The 19,724-nt window shown below is 40.9% G+C and overlaps 1 pseudogene; it reads right to left on the bottom strand.

Moving 5' to 3' along the window:
- LOC134738205 (putative HERC2-like protein 3) overlaps window positions 1-19,724 on the bottom strand; it is a 137,095-nt pseudogene that overhangs the window by 113,614 nt on the left and 3,757 nt on the right.

Raw genomic sequence — 19,724 nt, 5'->3', positions numbered from 1 at the left:
GGGCATTCACCACAGTGGCAGAGGCAGTGCAGCTGGGGGTGGGCAGGAGGCCCCTGTTGGTGACTGTGTGTTCAGTCATGCTGGAGGTGGTGTTGGCTCAGGGATGGGGCACTGGCAGGTGCAGGTCTGAGTGCCTTCTGTGTGCCCCACAAGTAGGAGTGGTTGCTCAGGGTGGGGCAGGATCCACTGTTCTCTGCAGTGTTAGCCCAGGGTGGGATGCTGGCTGACTCTGTGCCCACCAAGGCTCTGTCTGCAGTGGCAGTCAGCAGGGGACTGCCCATTCTGCTTACTCTCATCTAATTGCTCTCCAGGCCTAAAAGGCTGTTTTCATTTCCTGCTTCAGGATATTTACATATGCTGCTCCCACTATCTGAAATTTTTTGGTCTCATAACCCTTCCCATCACATAATTGATTTCTTCTTAGCAGTAATATCTCAGCATATACATGCCCCAGGACAGAGGGCTTCCCTGACCATTTTATGGATTTTCTTAACACAATTTTTTTTTTTTTGAGACGGAGTTTCACCCTTATTGCCCGGGCTGGAGTGCAATGGTGCAATCTCAGCTCACGGAAACCTCCACCTCCCGAGTTCAAGCAATTCTCCTACCTCAGCCTCCTGAGTAGCTGGAATTATAGGCATGTGCCACCATGCCCAGCTAATTTTGTATTTTTAGTAGAGATGGGCTTTCTCCATGTTGGTCAGGCTGGTCTCGAACTCCTGACCTCAGATGATCCACCCGCCTCAGCCTCCCAAAGTGCTGGGATTACAGGTGTGAGCCACTGCGCCTGGCCAGTGACACAATTTTTAATTATATATAATTTGATTGTTTACTTGTTTGTTGTTTGTCTCCTTAGATGTAAGAACTTTGAAGGCAGGATATGTGTTAGCTTAATTCACTGGAGTTAAACTCCTTACTCACATCAAGGGAATTAAAAGGATCTGGAGCCAGAGACTTACAGGAAGAACTTCTGAGGATTTCACTGAGAAAGGTGTGCTGTGAGCCTACCTCTCATTCTGCTCCATCAAGGAGAAGGGATGAGGGTTTCAGTCTGCTAGCCCCAAATCAAGAGGAAGAAATTTTAAGGACAGCACTTGAAGAGTTCAATATGTGTCACCAACAGTTGGTTGGTGTTTAATTCACACCTGAGAAATTTAAGGGCTGAGAGAACAGCTACAGCAGCCCATGTAAGCAGAGTAGGTGTTGCAGCACTGGCTCCCTGGACTTGAAGAGTTTGCTTAGCAAAGTTTACATGAGGGTTTCCTGTGAACCAGATGTGGGCATGTGCGTGAGTTCCAGCATGTGGTTGTCTTAAGAACTTACCAGGATGGCCACAGAGGGGTTAGCACATGTAAATAGGGAGAAGCTGGGGGCACGTCTAGCAGTCTCAGAGCTGAGGAAAGAGCAATATTACCAAGCCAAAGTGTTGTGAATAGCACATTTCAAGGGAATTGGAGGCAAGAAATCCCAAGGAATTTGGGAGGGCAAAGGCAATTTCTCAAAAAATCCATCAAAGTGCTCACAACAGTCAGCTTAAGACACTTGCCAAACAGAGAACACCAATACCTGCTCTCAACAATAAAGCCAAGAACTCTCCTGCCTCCCTTTCCTCTCCTCTTGCCCAAGTCTCCCCTTCTGAGTACGAGTAGAAAAGATGGAAGAAGTTGAGCAACTGCCCTTCCCTACCTTCAGCCTTATGGAGATATATCACTTGGCAAAATTATGTTCCAAGCAAAATCAAAGAAATTTTAAAAATGAACCAAATAATAAATAAATATGTGAACATTTTAGTTGTATGACAATAGGATGAAAGTGGTTATTCATGGTCCTTAATATATTCCTCTAAATTCTTTTTAACAAATGCAAGTACATACTAGAAAAAATAAAAAAAGACCAATGCAAATAAATCCCACTCCTTTCCCACTCTAACCCTACCACTAATTGCAAATTATTCAGACTTCTCAGACTTGAAGTTTAGAAAGAGATGCCAAAGTTCTCCCTTCCCTACTCATTCCCAGACTGGAAACTTCTCTCCCATGTGGCTGGCCAGCAGTGGGAAAGAACTCACCCTTTACATAAGAAGCCCCCTGGCCGGGCATGGTGGCTCATTACAGAATCCCAGCACTTTGGGAGGCCGAGGCAGATGGATCATTCAGGTCAGGAGTTCAAGACCAGCCTGGCCAATATGGTGAAACCCCGTCTCTATTAAAAATACAAAAATTAGCCTGGCATGGTGGCAGGCACCTGTAATCCCAGCTACTTGGGAGGCTGAGGCAGGAGAATTGCATGAACCTGGGAGGCGGAGGTTTCAGTGAGCCCAGATACCGCCACTGCACCCCAGTCTGGGAAAGAGTGAGACTCCGTCTCCAAAAAAAAAAAAAAAGCCTCCTCCCCTTGCCCACAGGGTGTAGCTCTCCTATTGCAGCCTCCTTGGCAGAATAAATATATCTCAATACAGCATGATACCTCATCATTCTTCCACACAGCATGACACAGAATACCAGGGCCTATATCTGCTCACCAAGGTGGAAATATGGGGAAGCAGGCATAACACTTTCTCTTTGCAAGAATAATCCCTGGATTTAGTTCACCAATGCTTTACTGAAGTTTCCATGCTCTGAGTTAGAACTCACCCTGGGGGAATGCTACTATAGTACCTCCAGCAACCTTCCCAGGCCTTCCTGGAGTAGACCAGTGAGTCTTTCTTCTCAAAGGCCACATGTACAGTCTCTCATCTGCCCTGCTCTGCATTGTCTCAAGGAAACTGGAGGACATACTTGGTCACTGTTTAATGTATGGTAGAACAGTGACCTCAACGAAATCCAAACTCCAGCCAAAATGTACTCTCCCTGCATTTCTACTCTATATCTTGAAGCTAATTGGCAAAGGCCAATTTATTCTTTTGCCTAACAATATCCCAAATCTGAAGATGACTGACATAATCTTGGAATCTTCTTTTGTACAAGACTAGCATGCCAGATTCCATCAATCTGGGGCTCTGTCTTACCTAGGAGCTGATGCAAAATCATTGACTGGGAATTAAACTGTCCCATAAAGAATTACCTTAAAGTGTCTCAAAAACAGTGATAAGCACAGGCTTATTACAAATTTACAGATTTTTAAAAAATAAGCTGATTTTACATTTTTGCAAATATTATTTAACATAAATATATCTAAAATGTGAAAACAGAACTTGCATCATGTTCTTAATCAATGGGTTGCTCAGAATAGATGAACAAGAACTGGATTAAATTGCAGCAACCCAAGGGCAGAACTCAGAAGACTTGACCTCTTGCCCCAACTCTTGACAACTTTAAACCAGTGACTTAAAGTGCCAGGATTTCCTTTCCTCAAAGCCCAAAGCGTCCAGTGCTCCTGGGTCCTGTGTGCAACATGGCGATACCCACGAAAACTGGACCATTGCTGCTTAAATATGTTAACCTAGGTTGACTAACATTTAGACAAAGCAAATGTTACACCATCATCACAGTACATTCCAAAGCCAAATAAAGTTATCTCTTCTCTCCACCCATCCAGAGGCACTGCCACATTCCACATGCAGGAGCAAGTGAAGCCACCACTGACCTTCCGGTCAAACATCTCCGCAGAGAATATGACACTCCTCCCCCACAGGTCCGGAAGCAATCACTCCAGTTGCCCCAAGCATCCCAGTTGCCATCTTTGTCTTCATCTGAATGAGTGTTTCTTGAGGTCTAGATATTAAAAAGCAAACAAACAAAAAAAAAACCACACAATAAATTATAAGCAAATGTGGTAGAAATAGCCCAAAGCTTCCCCAGTTATTCTAGAGTCACCTTTTTTTTTAATTGAGACAGAGTTTTGATCTTATTGCCCAGGAGTGCAATGGCACAATCTCGGCTTGCCGCAACCTCCTCCTTCTGGGTTCAAGCAATTCTCCTGCCTCAGCCTCCTGAGTAGCTGGGATTACAGGTGCCCACCACCACACCTGACTAACTTTTGTATTTTTAGTAGAGACAGGGTTTTGCTATGTTGGCCAGGTTGGTCTTGAACTCCTAACCTCAGGTGATCTGCCCACCTTGGGCTCCCAAAGCCAGAGTCATCTAAGGTCTTCACAAAGACCAATGTTACCCAAAAATGCTTTGCTTTGGAATGACCGCATAAAAAAAAGACAGGTTTATATGAAAATCAGTTGACACACGCATGCCTTTCCACCTTAAGAAGGTTTTGTCGAGATGGCTTTTAAGCTCAGCATCATATCTGAAATTTTATCATTCCTAAATTTAAATAAACTGGCTAAATATCAATTATATTATTCTGTTTTCTAACTTACATAGCAGGGAACCTGCTTGAGCCTAAACCCCGTCTACTAAAAATACAAAAATTAGCCGGGTGTGATGGTGTGTGCCTGTAATCCCAGCTACTCATGAGGCTAAAGCAGGAGAATCACCTGAACCCAGGAGGCAGAGGTTGAAGTAAGCCAAGATTGTGCCACTGCACTCCAGCCTGGGCAACAGAGCAAGACTCTGTCCCAGGAAAAAAAAAAAAAGAAGTGCTCATGAGTGAAATTCTGACTTGCTTGCTTGTGCGTCAGGCAGACTGGCGGTAACTCCTAAGAAACCTCACATCAGGATTTGTGGAACCTCCTGAGAGAATCTCCATTCCTAGAAAACAAAGTCATATGAACATAGTTGGCCAAGTTATAAAGGTTTTGAATCCAAGAAAATAGGGAAGAGTCAATTATGAGTACAGTTTGGTTTAACTGGTCTCCTAGACTTTCCACCATTGACTTAATTCAGAATATTATAGAGAAGAGGGGGAATTACAAGTAAAAAGTACATAGATAGATGTAGGTATAGACCTGAAAAGAAATAAAGCTCATTATTAAGTTACAAAACTTTACTAAGGGGTCTAAAATATACTTGAATAAATGAAGAAACAACCGTAGTCCTGAATGAGTAGACTCAATACAGTAAAATGCTACTTCTCTCCAAGTTTATCTGTAAGTTTACAGCAAGTCCCATCAAAGTCCCCACAGAAAAATTTTTTGAAACATAACGAATGATTCTAAAGTTCATCTAGTGGCATAAATATCTATAAGAGCCAAGGGAGGCCGGGCTTGGTGGCTCATGTCTATAATCCTAGCACTTTGGGAGGCCAAGGTGGGTAGATTTCCTGAGCTCAGGAGTTCAAGACCAGCCTGGGCAACATGGCAAGACCCCATCTCTACTAAAATACAAAAAACTAGCTGGGCATGGTGTCATATGCCTGTAGTCCCAGGTACTCGGGAAGCTGAGGCACCAGCATTGCTTGAACGCAGAAGACAGAGGTGACAGCTGAGATCATGCCACTGCACTCCAGGCTGGGTGACAGAGCGAGACTGTCTCAAAAAAAAATAGCTAAAAAATTGTGAAGGAAGATAGAATTACTATATGATCCAGCAATCCAACTTCTTTGTATTTATCCAAAAGAATTGAAATCAGGATCTCAAAGAGATATTTGCACACTTATTGTTTGCAATAGCCAAGACATGGAAGCGACCCAAATGTCCATCAACAGATGAATGGATAAACAACATGTGGTATACACACAATGAAATGCTATGGAGCCGTTAAAAAGAAGGAAAGCCTATCACACGCCACAATATGGATGAATCTTGGGGACATTAGGCTATGTGAAACAAGCCAGTCACAAAAGACAAATACTGCATGGTTCCATTTATATGAGCTATCTAACATAGACCAACTCATTGAAGCAGAAAGTACGATAGTGGTTGCCAGGAACTGGGGTGATGAGGAAATCAAGAGTTACTGTCCAATGGGTATAAAGTTTCAACCATGCAGAATTAAAAAGTTCTAGAGATCCGCTTTTCAACATTGTACTTATAATTACCAATACTGTACTATATGCTTCAAAATTTATTAAAACAGTAGATCTCATGTTACAAGCTTTTTAAACACAATTAAAAGAACTCTAAAATAAGTAAAATGAGAGGAAAATTGTTTCAATTAAGAATAGAGAATTGGCACGGCAATAAACAAATGGACCTATTAAAATGGAAAAAAAAAAAAAAAAGTCCAGAAACAGATCAAGTTTAAGGACACAGTATAGCACCACAAATCAAGGCGACAAATGTTTTGTGGGCTTTTTGTTTGTTTTGTTTTCTTTTTGAGATGGAGGCTCGCTTTGTCACTCAGGCTGTAGTGCAGTGATGTGATCTCAGCTCACTGCCACCTCCGCCTCCCGGGTTCAAGCAATTCTCCTGGCCCAGCCTCCTAAGTAGCTGGGACTACAGGCACCTGCCACCACGCCCGGCTAATTTTTTGTATTTTTAGTAGAGACGGGGTTTCACCGTGTTAGCCAGGATGGTCTTGATCATCTGACCTCGTGATCCGCCTGCCTCGGCCTCCCAAAGTGCTAGGATTACAGGCGTGAGCCACCGTGCCTGGCTGATAATGAATGTTTTTTCTGCATTCTTTTTACAGAATCTTTTGTTATTTATTTATTTAGTCTTAATGCATTGGTTCATACTACCATTTCAATATTGAACAGAAATGGCAATAATAGATACTCATATTTTACTTCTGACTTCACAGAGAATGATTCAAATATTTCTCCTTTAATATTGAAGTAGGGTTATTTTTGTAGATACCCTATGTTAATTTAAATGAGTTACCTTCCATTTTTAGTACGCTAAGAATAGTTTTTACGGTTACTGAATGTTTATGTTTTAAAAGTGTTGTGTTTTAAGTTTATGTTTAAAAGCTTATATGATGCATAATAGAAATGTTTATATAATTTTCCTTTTAATCTGTTATTGTGGTAAATTATATTTCTATTGTTTAATCAACTGGTATTTTTAAGGCAAATTAGATTTGTTCATATTTACACTTTTATGTGCTACATAATTTAATACTAATTGTAATATATTTAAAAATTTTTTTCATGTTTGTTTATTGTTCTGTATATTCTTGTACTCTTGTCAGGTATAGCATTAAGTTTAATGAATTAGCAGAATGATTTGCAGAATACTCTTCATCTCTGTCATCTACTTTTCTATAGTTTTGGAATGATCTTACTGAAAATTTTATAACCTATAAAACCGGCTAGTGCTACTTGCTTTTTTATTTGCTACTACACCAATTACTTAATACTTAAATGATTATTCAGGATGTTTATTTATTCTTGATTAAATGCTGGTAAGTAATATTTTTCTAGATAGTTGTGTATTTCTGCTTATGCTTTAAATTTACTCAAAGTAATTAATAGTGTGCCCTCGTTTTCTTTCTAATCACTAAGTATGCCATTAAACACATTTTTATTCTTAATATTTATTTTCTGTGTAACATTTGTTGTTCCTTGATAAGCCTGAAGAGGTTGATAAATGTTATCACTAATTTTAGAAAACCAATTTTTGGCTTTGGTGATCCTCTTTGTTGGCCTAGTTTTCATTTTATGAATGTATTTTCTTATTATTTACCTACAATCATTGTGTTTATTCTTTTGCTGATTTTCTAAACTCATTAGAGTTCAACTTTCTTCTTTTCTAATTTATGCTTTTAAGGCTGTAATTTTTCCTCTGCATTGAACATTTGTTGTGTCTCCCACGTCTTGATGTGTACTATTTAATTATCTTCAGGTGTTAAGAAACTTGCATATTTTCATTATATATGGTCGTATAATTGATTTTTCTACAAAATGAAAATATTACATAATCTGCACTATCCAGTATGATAGTCACTAGTGGCTACTGAGCACTTAAAATGTGCAACTGAGAAAATGAATATTTAATTATATTTACTTTAATTAATTTAAATATAAACAGCCATATGTCTAATGCCCACCTTATTAGACATCTCAAAATAAAAAAGAAATTAAACATGAGCTGATAGAGGATATTTATATAATAAACATGTTTTGATGCAGGATTTGTACTATAATGGTTGTTTATTTTTAAGCTGATTTATATAACCTAGTGGAGAAGCAGACCTGAATTATCCAAAAGAGGACAGAATCACAGGAGCTATATCCATGTAGACCAAATGTGAATGTGGGTATGGGATATAGTATAAAAGGGGAAGTTTTAGCATAATATAGAAGCCTAAACATTCATTCATAATAGCAGAAGATGAAGCACAGTGTGTGAGTACACATGGGTATGTGATGGGAACATGTTGTGTTTTCAGTATGTTGTCTCCCCTTCCTAATTATTGAATGATCCTTGTATTACTGAAGTGTGCCAATATTTCCAGCTAAAAAAAACTAATTGTCATAGCCACTCTTGCAATAGCTTTGGCCAGTGAGAATAGGCATGATTCATTGTCTGTAAGCAGTAAATCAAGAGATAAAAGTCAACCATTCTTCTGTTGACTTCTTTAGAATGAGGAAGAGTAGGCTGAAGTCCAACCAGCAATCTTCTATTTCTGGTATCCTAAGAATGGAAGACAATCATCATTTGTTTAATGAGTATGAAGCCACCAGAAGCGGCCATGAACTGTCTTCCTCCAGATATGTTTTAAGGTTATACTTTTTTATGTGTTTACTAAACACAATTCTTGAAAGAGGCATCATTTAGAAGTGAGGTGTTGATAGTAATGCAAACTAAAATGTGGCTGAACAAGGTAGTCAGAAAGCAGTTGGATAAGTTTCATATGGTACAAGACAGAGCTGGCATTAAGAAATAATAACCATTTGGTTAAACCATCATTTGATGTATATTTAAAAATGAACTATATGCCTAATGAGACTGTAAAACTAAAGAAAATGGCAGAAAATGTTGAAAACATGACATGCAGTAATAAGTGGCTCTTATTGCTACTTTTAGCAAAGTCCTGCGAGAAGATGAACTCAGATAAAGCTATGTGGGCTGCTTTGCAGTTTCTATGTTCCTTCTCTTCAGAAAAACAATATCCGGATGAGGTAGGAATACACATGATCCAGAGACCTCAGATTCCAAGTCAATATTTTGAAAAGCAAGACACTGTCATAAGGATTATCAGTTGCCTATCCAATAATCCCTTTCCCCATCTTCCATTGACATTGAATCACTCTGCTATTAGGAATGACCTATGCTCAGGCACCCATGAAGATGAAGAGATGATAAATAGTAAAAGAAGAAATGAGTTGGCTGGGCCCGGTGGCTCATGCCTGTAATCCCAGCACTTTGGGAGGCCGAGGCGGGTGGATCACGAGGTCAGGAGATCGAGACCATCCTGGCTAACATGGTGAAACCCCATCTCTACCAAAAATACAAGAAATTGGCTGGGCGTGGTGGTGGGTGCCTGTAGTCCCAGCTACTCGGGAGGCTGAGGCAGGAGAATGGCATGAACCTGGGAGGTGGAGCTTGCAGTGAGCTGAGATCGTGCCACTGCAGTCCAGCCTGGCCAACAGTGTGAGATTCCGTCTCAAAAAAAAAAAAAAAAAACTTTCAACAAAGAAAAGCTTAGCTGGTCAACTCTAACAAACATTTAAAGCAGAATTGACACCAATCCTCAAACTCTTCTAAAAACAGAATATATGGGAACACTACCTAGTTCATTCTATGAGGCCATTATTACCCTGATAACTGTAAAACAATAAAATACTGCTGAAAGAAATTAAAGAGGACAGAAATAAATGGAAAGACATTCCACATTCAGAGAATGGATGTTAATATTGTTAAGATGGCACTATTCCCCAAAACAATCTACAGATTCAATCCCTAGCAAAAATCCCAATGGTCTTTTTTGCAGATATGGAAAAGCCAGCCTTGAAGTTCATGTGAAAATGCAAGGGACTCAAAGTAGCCAAAATAATCTTAAGAAAACACACTTCTCAATTTTAAAACAGTACAAAACTACAATGTTTAAAACAGTGTGGTACCTGCATAATTATCAACATATAGAATGTGATAATGTAATTGAGAGTCCAGAAATAAACCTAAATATCTACAGCCAACTGATTTTTGCCAAGGGTACCGAGAACTTCAGGGAAAGAACAGTCCTCAACAAGTGGTATTGAAACAATCAGATAATCAAAAGAAAAAGGCTGGACTCCTACCTCACACTGCGTAAAAGAAATTACCTAAAAATGGACCAAAGATCTAAATATAAGAGCTAAAACTATAAAACTTACAGAAGAAAATATGAAGATAATCTTCATCAACCTTGTATTTGGAAATGGCTTTTTGGATATGTTATCAAAAGCATAGATGACAAAAGAGAAACAGATAAATTGAACTTCATCAAAATAAAAAACTCTATCAAAGGAAATACAATCCAGAGAACAGGAAAAAATACCCTCAAATTATATATCTGATAAAGGTCTACAGATCTGTGACGGTCTAGTATACATGAAATTTTTAAAGAGTCTGAGGACTGGTGTTAATTCTTCTTTAAATGTTTGGTACACTTCTATAGTGCATTTATTGGTACAACAACAAGATGATGACAAATAACCCTATTTAAAAAGGAGAAAGGGGCTGGGTGCAGTGGCTCATGCCTGTTATCCCAGCACTTTGGGAGACCAAGGCAGGCAGATCACCTGAGGTCAGAAGTTCCAGACCAGCCCGGCCAACATGGCGAAACCCCATCTCTACCAAAAATACAAAAATTAGCCAGGTGTGGCGGTGTGTGACTGTAATCCCAGCTACTCGGGAGGCTGAGACACGAGGAGCACTTGAACCCAGGAGGCAGAGGTTGCAGTGAGCTGAGATCGTGCCACTGTGCTTCAGCCTGGGCGACAGAGTGAGACTCTGTCTCAAAAAAATAAAATAAAAAATAAAGAGAAAGGGATTTGAATAGACACTTCTCCAAAGAAGATATACAAATGGCCAACAAGCACAAACATGTAAAGAAGCTCAATGTCATTCGTCATTAGTGAAATGCAAATCAAAATCACAATGAGATGCCACTTCACACCCACTAGGATGGCCTTAATCCAAAAAAACAAACAAAAAAAGAAAACCACAAAAAATAGTGTTGGCAGGGAAGTAGAGAAACTGGAACCCTGCAATCCTGCCCACTGGTGGTGGGAATGTAAAAATGATACGGCACTGTGGAAAAGTTTGGTAGTTTCTTAGTAAGTTACACACAGTTGTACCATATGACCCTGTAATTCCAGTCCTAGGTGTATAATCAAAAGAACTAGAAACAAGTGTTCAAACAAGTATTTGTATATAAATGTTCCTAGCAGCACTATTCACAAAAGTCAAAAGGCAAAACCAACCCAAATGTCCATCAACAGATAAATGAATAAACAAAATGTTATATATTCATACAATGAAATCTTTTTCAGCCATAAAAATAAAGTACTGATATATACCAAATGAAATAACCCAGACACAAAGGCCACAAATGGGATGATTCCATTTATATGAAATATCCAGGATATGCAAATCCATAGACAGAGAAAGCAGATTTGTGACTATCAGGGGCTGGAGAGCAGGGTGAGTCAGGACTGATGGCTAAATGGGGTGTATTTATAGTGATGAAAAAGTTCTACAACTAGACAGTGGTGATGACTCTAGAAAATTGTGAATATACTTAATACCGCTGAATTGCGATGTTAAAACGCTACATTTTCTGCTATTTGTGTCTTACCATAATTTACAAAAAGCTTAAAAAAAAAAAAAAAAAAGAAATCAAAGCAAAATCTTGACGTTTTCCCAAAGGCTCTCAAGCCGGTGCAGACCTACCAATCAGGCGCAGTGCCATCTGAGCGAGGGCCAGCGTGCTGGAATTGAGCAGGAGGTCGACGTTGTTTGTGCCGTGCTGCAGGGTGAGCATGCTGAGCATCACCAGGAGGAAGCGGGCTTGCGGGATGGTCCCCAGGCTCGGTCCTGACACGTTCTCATTGGTGATGGTTTGCAGAGGAACCGGCTGGATACCTAATAAGCATTGACACCCACTGACATTTCTTGTGATGGATAGAAGAATAAACGTAACGCAGAAAGCACGGGCTATTACTTTAAACATCTGACTAATAGGCATTGACACCCACTGACATTTCTTGTGCGTGGATACAAGAATAAACGTAACGCAGAAGGCACGGGTGATTACTCTAAACTTCTGACTATTTTTCAGTGGTTTCCACAGAGTGGGCAGCTCTGTCATGCTGCACGATGGGTCTACCCCCTGTATTCTGTGCACAGGTCGTTCCATCTGTCTACAGGACTTAGCATGTTGCTCTCTGAATACACTGGTGCCCTATTCCATTCCTTCCATTTCAAATGTAAAAGTTATGTCTCACTTTTCCTCCACAAAACCAATCCAATCAACTCTCTGTAGATGCTCAAACTATACAGAAAATAAATATTAATATAGGACACAGACACTTTAGGATATGTGGTGATACACATAAAAATGTAAAAATGTAAAAATGTTATACTAGAGTACTTCAACATTGTGTCTCCTGCTAAATTTTAAAGTTTTGTTTAAAATCTGAGAAAGCTGACAGCAGCATAGATTATACAAGTACAAAGTACAAACACAGTCTTCTCAAAAGCAAAAATTGGCATTTGCAAGTTTCCACAACATATAATTAAAGGCAAACTATAAAATAACATTGATGCAACTGTTGACTCACCAAACTCTTTAAATTTGGCACTGGCATCCATCAAAACATTTCGAATGTTCTGAACAGCCCAAGCATACAGCTTGCCAAAGGTGACTTCCAGCAGCATCCGATTAAAAGGTGGGATCAAATCAACATCCTTTAAACAATCAGTAAGAGGTTCCCTTTCAAATAAAGATAAAGAATTTGACTCGGGACACTGCCAGACTTCTAACTGTTACAGAACAACATTTTGTTGCCACAGCTTCCTTAATTAAGAAAAAAATATGCTAACGTTTTACCCTATATCGATCCCCTCAGGAATAAGTCTTTGCCATCCACAAAACATCACGTACTGCACAGATAGAAGTAAGAAATTCTTGCTCACCAGTTTTAAAATTGTATCTATCCCTTCCAGGCGAATCTCTGCTCTCTCCAACTGCAAAATATCAATGCATACAGTTAAGTGTTATGTATATTACCCAATGCAGACATGCATTTCTCATCAAATGTTACCTGTTTTAGTAGACACTTTCTCATTTTTTCCACATCCACCGGTTCCGCCTTAAGGGCAAATTCAGCAATTGTACTGAGGAGTGGAGACTGCGGATAAAGACCCTGCACATTCTGCTTCAACCACTTGTATTTGTGAACACCTGTAACAGTACTCAACAGCAGCTGCCATTTGTCCTAACAAAGGAAAACCATTTTCATCATTTGTCTACCCTATTTAATATTAAACTGTGCTCTAAAAGTTATTCAAGTAAAATATAAATAATGCTCATAGGTTTAAATTGGTTAAAATGTTAAATTTAGTCATTAATACATGGTTTTAAAACTATGCTATAAATATAAGTGAATTTATAATCTCTATACTAATATATGTTGGAACAGGCTAGCTTGGCATACAAAGTTAAGTTATGGTTCATTTTAATGGCCACAGGGCCCAGCACTGTTTCTGGAACAAAGAATATATTTAAGGAACGAATGGTGAATAATTAATGATACAATCTAGTACCAAAAATAAAAGGAAACCCTTCTCCAGCTACAGCTCTGACCAAGACATCATAAGTCAAGTTCATGAAGCATCACTGGGGCCATATTTCTAACAATCGCCCGTCCCTCCCTCTGGATGCTCAGGTACAGAGGTACGAGACTGTGGATTCCTTTGCTATGTGCTATGATTCTATTCAGCCAACCTCAGAATCACAGAAAATACTGCACCTTGGGTGATTTAATTGCAATGGGTCTCTTGTCCACATTTATTGGACTGTGAGGCAAAATGCAAGCTTCTTCTAAATCACTCCATTTCCAATTTTTTCTTCATCATCTATAGATTCTGGCTTCTTAGGAACTGTGTTTTAAAACATCATTCACTATAAAAATCATATACTTAAATATTAATTTTAAATTAAGAAATACTTAGATTTACATGAAGGACAAATATTTCATTCAAATAAACATCTGAACAACATTATAAATTGCAATGCTCAACAACAAGAGTGAAATGATCACCCTGGCAGAACAAAAAGACAAAGTGAGAGTGCGACGAGGGGAGAAGCCCCGAAGCAGGGGAAGCCCGGCAGCCAGCAAGCTCTTCCTCAAGTGCCAGAGAGTGAACATTTGAGTCTTTCAGGCCATGCAGTCTGTTGCAAATACTCAACTCTGCTGCTGCAGCACAAAAAGTAACCACAGATAAAGCAATAGGTGTGGCCGTGCTCCCGTAAAACTCTATTTATGGTGCTACAATTTTAGCTTCATGTAGTTTTCATGTGTCAAAAATAATATACTTCTTTTAATTGTTAAAAAACGATTTCAAACTGGAAAAAAAAAAAAAAGGTCTTAGTCCATGGGCAACACAAAGCAAGCAAGAGGTGGAATTTGGCCCACAGTTCCTGGCTTGTCCGCCCTGGTCCAGTTCAGTGGTTCTGTTAGTGTGTAACTGAATCAATTGAATTCACTGTGATATGTGGAATTTCCTCCCTATATTTTATCTCTTTTAAAATTTTTGGTCTAAATCTCCTCAGCATATAATATAAAAAATAAGCAACATGATAATACACCTGGGCAGTAAAGAGCTAACATAGCAGGCCAGGGTTGCTCAGACCCTGCAAATTCCCAAGGAAGGTCTGTCCCTTCATGATTGGTCCTTCTTCTAGGAGCTGAGCTCTGAGCCCTTGGAACACCCTGCCTGATAAGTTTTTTGGTATACCTGACACCCAGGACCTTGTGGCAGTGGTCTGGCCAGGTAGTTTATGCTAATGATGTGACTTGCGAGGGACCACTTGTTTTTGCACTGGGGCACTGGAGTCTGAGTAATTGAGGTCAGTCACATGGGCACTGCCTGCATATGTGACTGGCCCCCAACAAAAACTCTAGACTCGAGGCTCAGGTGCGCTGGCCCGGTTAACATTTCTTCACACATGATGTGACACACTTGCTGGGAGAGCTAAGCACATGCACGTGACGCCACTGGGGAGAGACACTAAAGCTTGTGCCTAGTTTCCTCTGGACTTCCCTCCATGCACCCTTCCCTTTGCTAATTTTAATCTGTATCCTTTTTGCGGTAAAAAAACACAGCTGTGAGTATAACAGCTCTTCTGAGTCGTTTTAGTGAATCATCAAGCCTGAGAGAAGGCTCGGGGATCCCTGACACAGCAACAGGAATATTAATCACTTAATCTTTTCAAGTTACTTAATTTCCAAAAAAAAGAAAACCAGCTTGAAACAGCACACAATAAATCTATAAACCCACAAGAAACTCTAAAAGTGACAGTGTGGGCTCAGCACCCACGGATATGAGATGGCAAATGGTGGAGTCTCTCTCCCTCATGCTGAGGCAGCCTGTCTCCTGGGCCCGGGCTGAGTTCCTGCGTGCCTGGGTTAAAGGAATCACAGAAGTGTGACTGCTGTTACTTCCTGATCCAGAGCACCCCTCGGATCCAGACAGGCTGTTATGGTGTAGGGTTTGTTCAGGAACAATCAAATTAGGATGGCTTCTAGAACACTTTAGTCTTTCATAAGCTTATTGTTCAAAACACCCATCAGAAACTCAGTAATTAATACTGTTCAATAAGCAGGTTTGTGAGTAAATCAGTATAAGTCATAATATGATCAGAGGCCAGGCGCGGTGGCTCACGCCTGTAATCCCAGCACTTTGGGAGGCCAAGGCAGGAAGATCACGAGGTCAGGAGATCAAGACCATCTTGGCCAACATGGTGAAATCCCGTTTCTACTAAAATACAAAAATTAGCCAGGCGTGGTGGCGCGTGCCTGTAATCCCAGCTACTTGGAAGGCTGAGGCAGGGGAATCCTTTGAACCTGGGAGGTGGAGGTTGCAGTGAGCTGAGATCACACCACTGCACTCCAGCCTGGCGACAGAGCAAGACTCCGTCTCAAAGAAATAAAAAAAGGATATAATCAGAAATTTCTGTAGTTTATTTATAATCACAAGTGACTAAATTCTAAACTATTTTATAATTTCTAAGCATTTTTATTCAAATTTGGATTTAATGCAAAAAGACTTTTCTGTACCCTTACACAGCTACTTCCAGGAAAATGTCAGTAACTCTTTTAGCTTCCCTTTATAATTCTCCATATATCAGAATACTCAATATTTCCAAACAAAAAACATTTCTTTAGAAGAACGGCAATAAGTTTAAATGTTCCCATTATATCTCATTACCAGGATAACTAATAAAATAAAAATACTTCCTTGTTCCCATCAATTTAGCAAAGATTATTTACATTTTCAACATCAATTTACTAGTAATCAAATCATACCACACTCAATTCCTAATCTGCCTCATTGTCTGATTGCTTGGAAAAATAAGCGAGATTTCTGTATTTAATCATAACTATACATAAAAATGATGGCAGCAGGTAGAAATGTCACATGGAATCAACAGTAGAGAAACTTCACTCTGAAATCACAGGTCCAGTGAGGCAGGGTGAAGCACATGCTTTAATAGTATCTTCTGTCCTTTTACATTCTCACCTCTCTTTTTCCTTCATTCTTGAATTATCTTCTGAGCTATCCTCCTCCAACGGGGCAAAGAACTTAACGATTTAAACTTAGACATTATAGAGAGGTCATTATAAACAGCAGGTCTCAATTCATTAAAGAGGAATCTCAAACGTTCGATGACAGGAGCACAGACCTCCTTGTAAGAACGGCCCTGTTCTTGATGAGTCTGCAAAGTTAACCAGGAAAAGACAACTTTAACAACAAATATTTCAGCAACTGTCTGCAAAGCACAGAATAAAAAGAATTAAAATCTATCACCTTAATGAGCGAACATTTTGCTTGGTAGACAACTCTACAAACATCCACCACTGACTTAGGCAACGTTCTGTGCTTTACTTGCTCAATACCAAGTGCACCTGCATGAACTAAAGATAATGCCACATGACCTGTAAAAAGACATTTAAAAGAAGGGCAGGGAAGGAATGAATATGTACTGCAGGTTAGTCGAGGGATCTGCAGTGTAGCTAAAGTACACAGATATTGAGCTCCTTACCTAAATCTTCATGTTTCGAGAGGCAACATAACAGCAAGCGACCGACCTCTTCCACGGGATGCTCGGGGGGAAACATGATCGGTGTGGTCAAATGGCACTGCCTACAGTACCTTTCTATTTGACACAAAAAGTCCTGCAACAGAAACAGCTGGAGGTAACCTCAGAGCCACCCAGTGAGTCTTCACAAATCTTAAACATGCCACAGCTTCTGATGCACTTGCAGTCAGTAATGCTTCTGAAGCCTCGCTAGCATGTTAACACAATCAGGTTCTCACCTCAAAACCCTCCAGATAATACATGAAACAAAGTCTGTGCTGTGTTAACCAAAGAGCACATAAGTATTCCTATGTCAAAGTCCTCAGATAAACAGAGCACTGAGGTGGCAGTGGGGGCAGGCCTAGCTCACCTTCACGTTGTGATCCTGAATGTTATTGTCTGCAATGGCTTGCAGAAATGCCTGGGAATGGTCCCCCAGAGCCCATCTGTGGGAGTAGAGTCGAGATTTGCTGGCAGGTGTGCCCCTGGGGAGCTGCAGTGGTCCTTATCTTTCTCCTCTTTGTAGCTGTAGTGGATCTGGCTGGTGTGCGGCTTCCAGAGAAGATGGATGACTGAAGCCATTCTAGAAAATGCACATGCAGACATGAAAGAGAAACTCAAGTGCACAACTCAAAATAAATACTATTAAAAAAAAAAGATGCTCAACTGAACACTCAATTTAGAAGGTGAAATTCAGCATCATTCATATGAAAGAGCTCCACCTAAGATGTTTAAACAGGTTGACTTATAATTCCTCTATCTACGTGAACACACTTTCTGGTGATTCCACGCGCCTCAGGCATGGCATCAGAACTCAGGATCGTAGTTCCAGTCCAGCATTCACTGGATACCTGTGCTCTGCCTGCAGCTGCCTGGTTCCACAGATACCGTGTGAAGACTGAGGTGCACATTCTAACAAGGAAGGCAGCAAAGGGCACCACTGACACAATTAATCACAGGATTTCAAGTCCAAAACTATGTGCAATGGATGACTATGGGGGTACCAGGGAGACTGGAAGACAGACCACCGCTATTCTGAGGGTCAGTAAGGGACTTGTGGAAGCAACAACTGAGCTAAGATGAGAAATAAGACCCAGACGCTGAGTATCCAGGCAGGGAACAGCACATCTGAAGGATTTCTACAAAGAATTACATCCTCAGGGTAAGCTACGTATTCCTAGAGCACTTATAAAGGAACGAAAAGGAGAAAATATTTAACAAACACACAATCTTTAATGAAGGATAGATCCCTGGAGATGGGAGGGCCGACGGACTGGAAAGGAGACCTGTGCGTGGTGCCAGGCACGGGATCGGCCAGTGCGAATGTTAATTACAACTGCTTATGGTCACTTGAGGGAGTGGCACATACACACAAAATTAGTATGTGCACCACTACAGATCTCTATTAAGGATCTGTGTTATCAAATACTGCTCCAAATCCAAGCAATCAAAGCGGGCATGCACTTAGTGTTCTTTTACTGGACATTTAGATTTTAGAGCACTCAGGAGCATTCCCCAACCCACCACATTCATTCTCCTGAAACACTAATCCAATGCCGACTCTCTCTGGCCCTCTCTCTTTAAGCACAGGACCGCCCCTCCTTACTGCTCCAAGATAAGCCTCTGATCCTCCCGTGGATCGGACCCACCTGCCAGGGCCCATGGCACCCTCTGCCCTGGAGCTCGCCAGCCCTGCCCTCCTTGCCAATGTAAACAAAGCCCATCTTCTGGCAAGCAATGAGCCTTGAGGAGGACGGAGGGAAGCAGACCCCTCACAGGACACCACAGGCAGCCCAGCACTGCACAAAGGTCCACCCATCAGGGGGCTGTGTGGACACCAAGATCCTCCTTCCCCGCAAGCCTCTGCCACACCCACTCTCGCAAGCAGCAGGAAAGCCCTGCTCCTCTCAGCAGTGCCCTTGACACTCCTGCGTTTTCTGCCCAGAATGCTCCCTCACACAATTTCAGGACTGCTGCCAATGTGAAGCCTTTCTTCTCCCAGAACCACGTATGAACCTCTCCATTTCACCATTCACCACCTTGTAACGTGACCTGCTTAGAATGCTGGCTCATCAACAAGCAGCAGCTGAAGGCAGAGGCATGTCCTATCCATCACTGCATCCTGAACACCTCGCATGGTAACGGCACCAGAAAGCAGAGGCGTGTCGTATCCATCACTGCATCCTGAACACCTCCCATGGTAACGGCACTAGAAAGCAGAGGCATGTCCTATCCATCACTGCATCCTGAACACCTCGCACGGTAACGGCACCAGAAAGCAGAGGCGTGTCCTATCCATCACTGCATCCTGAACACCTCATATGGTAACGGCACTAGGCAACTGCTCAACAGAAGCTGCTCAATGGACAGACAGACAGACAGACAGATGGGAAATGCACAACTACATGAAGGAAAATGTAAACCCATCTTAGGAGACAGGAAGAAGCTTATTATTTTAGGTGGTTACAAAGGCTGCCATCCTGAACTATAACTGACTTGAGCCTGGTCTGGTAAAAACACAGGCCTCAAGTAGAATGCTGTTCCCTGAGAGGACAGCTGATCCACATTCTGTGCAATTTCTGGGCATTCAGGCAGAAAAAAGCCATGCTGAGCCCATCAGGCAGAGGCTGCAATACGTGAGAACACCACAGGGTAGAC

The sequence above is a fragment of the Pongo pygmaeus genome, chromosome 16 (genome assembly GCF_028885625.2).
Source record: "Pongo pygmaeus isolate AG05252 chromosome 16, NHGRI_mPonPyg2-v2.0_pri, whole genome shotgun sequence".
NCBI classification, from domain to species: Eukaryota; Metazoa; Chordata; class Mammalia; order Primates; family Hominidae; genus Pongo; species Pongo pygmaeus.
Note: the sequence above shows the minus strand (reverse complement) of the source record. Positions and strands in the feature narration are given on the sequence as shown.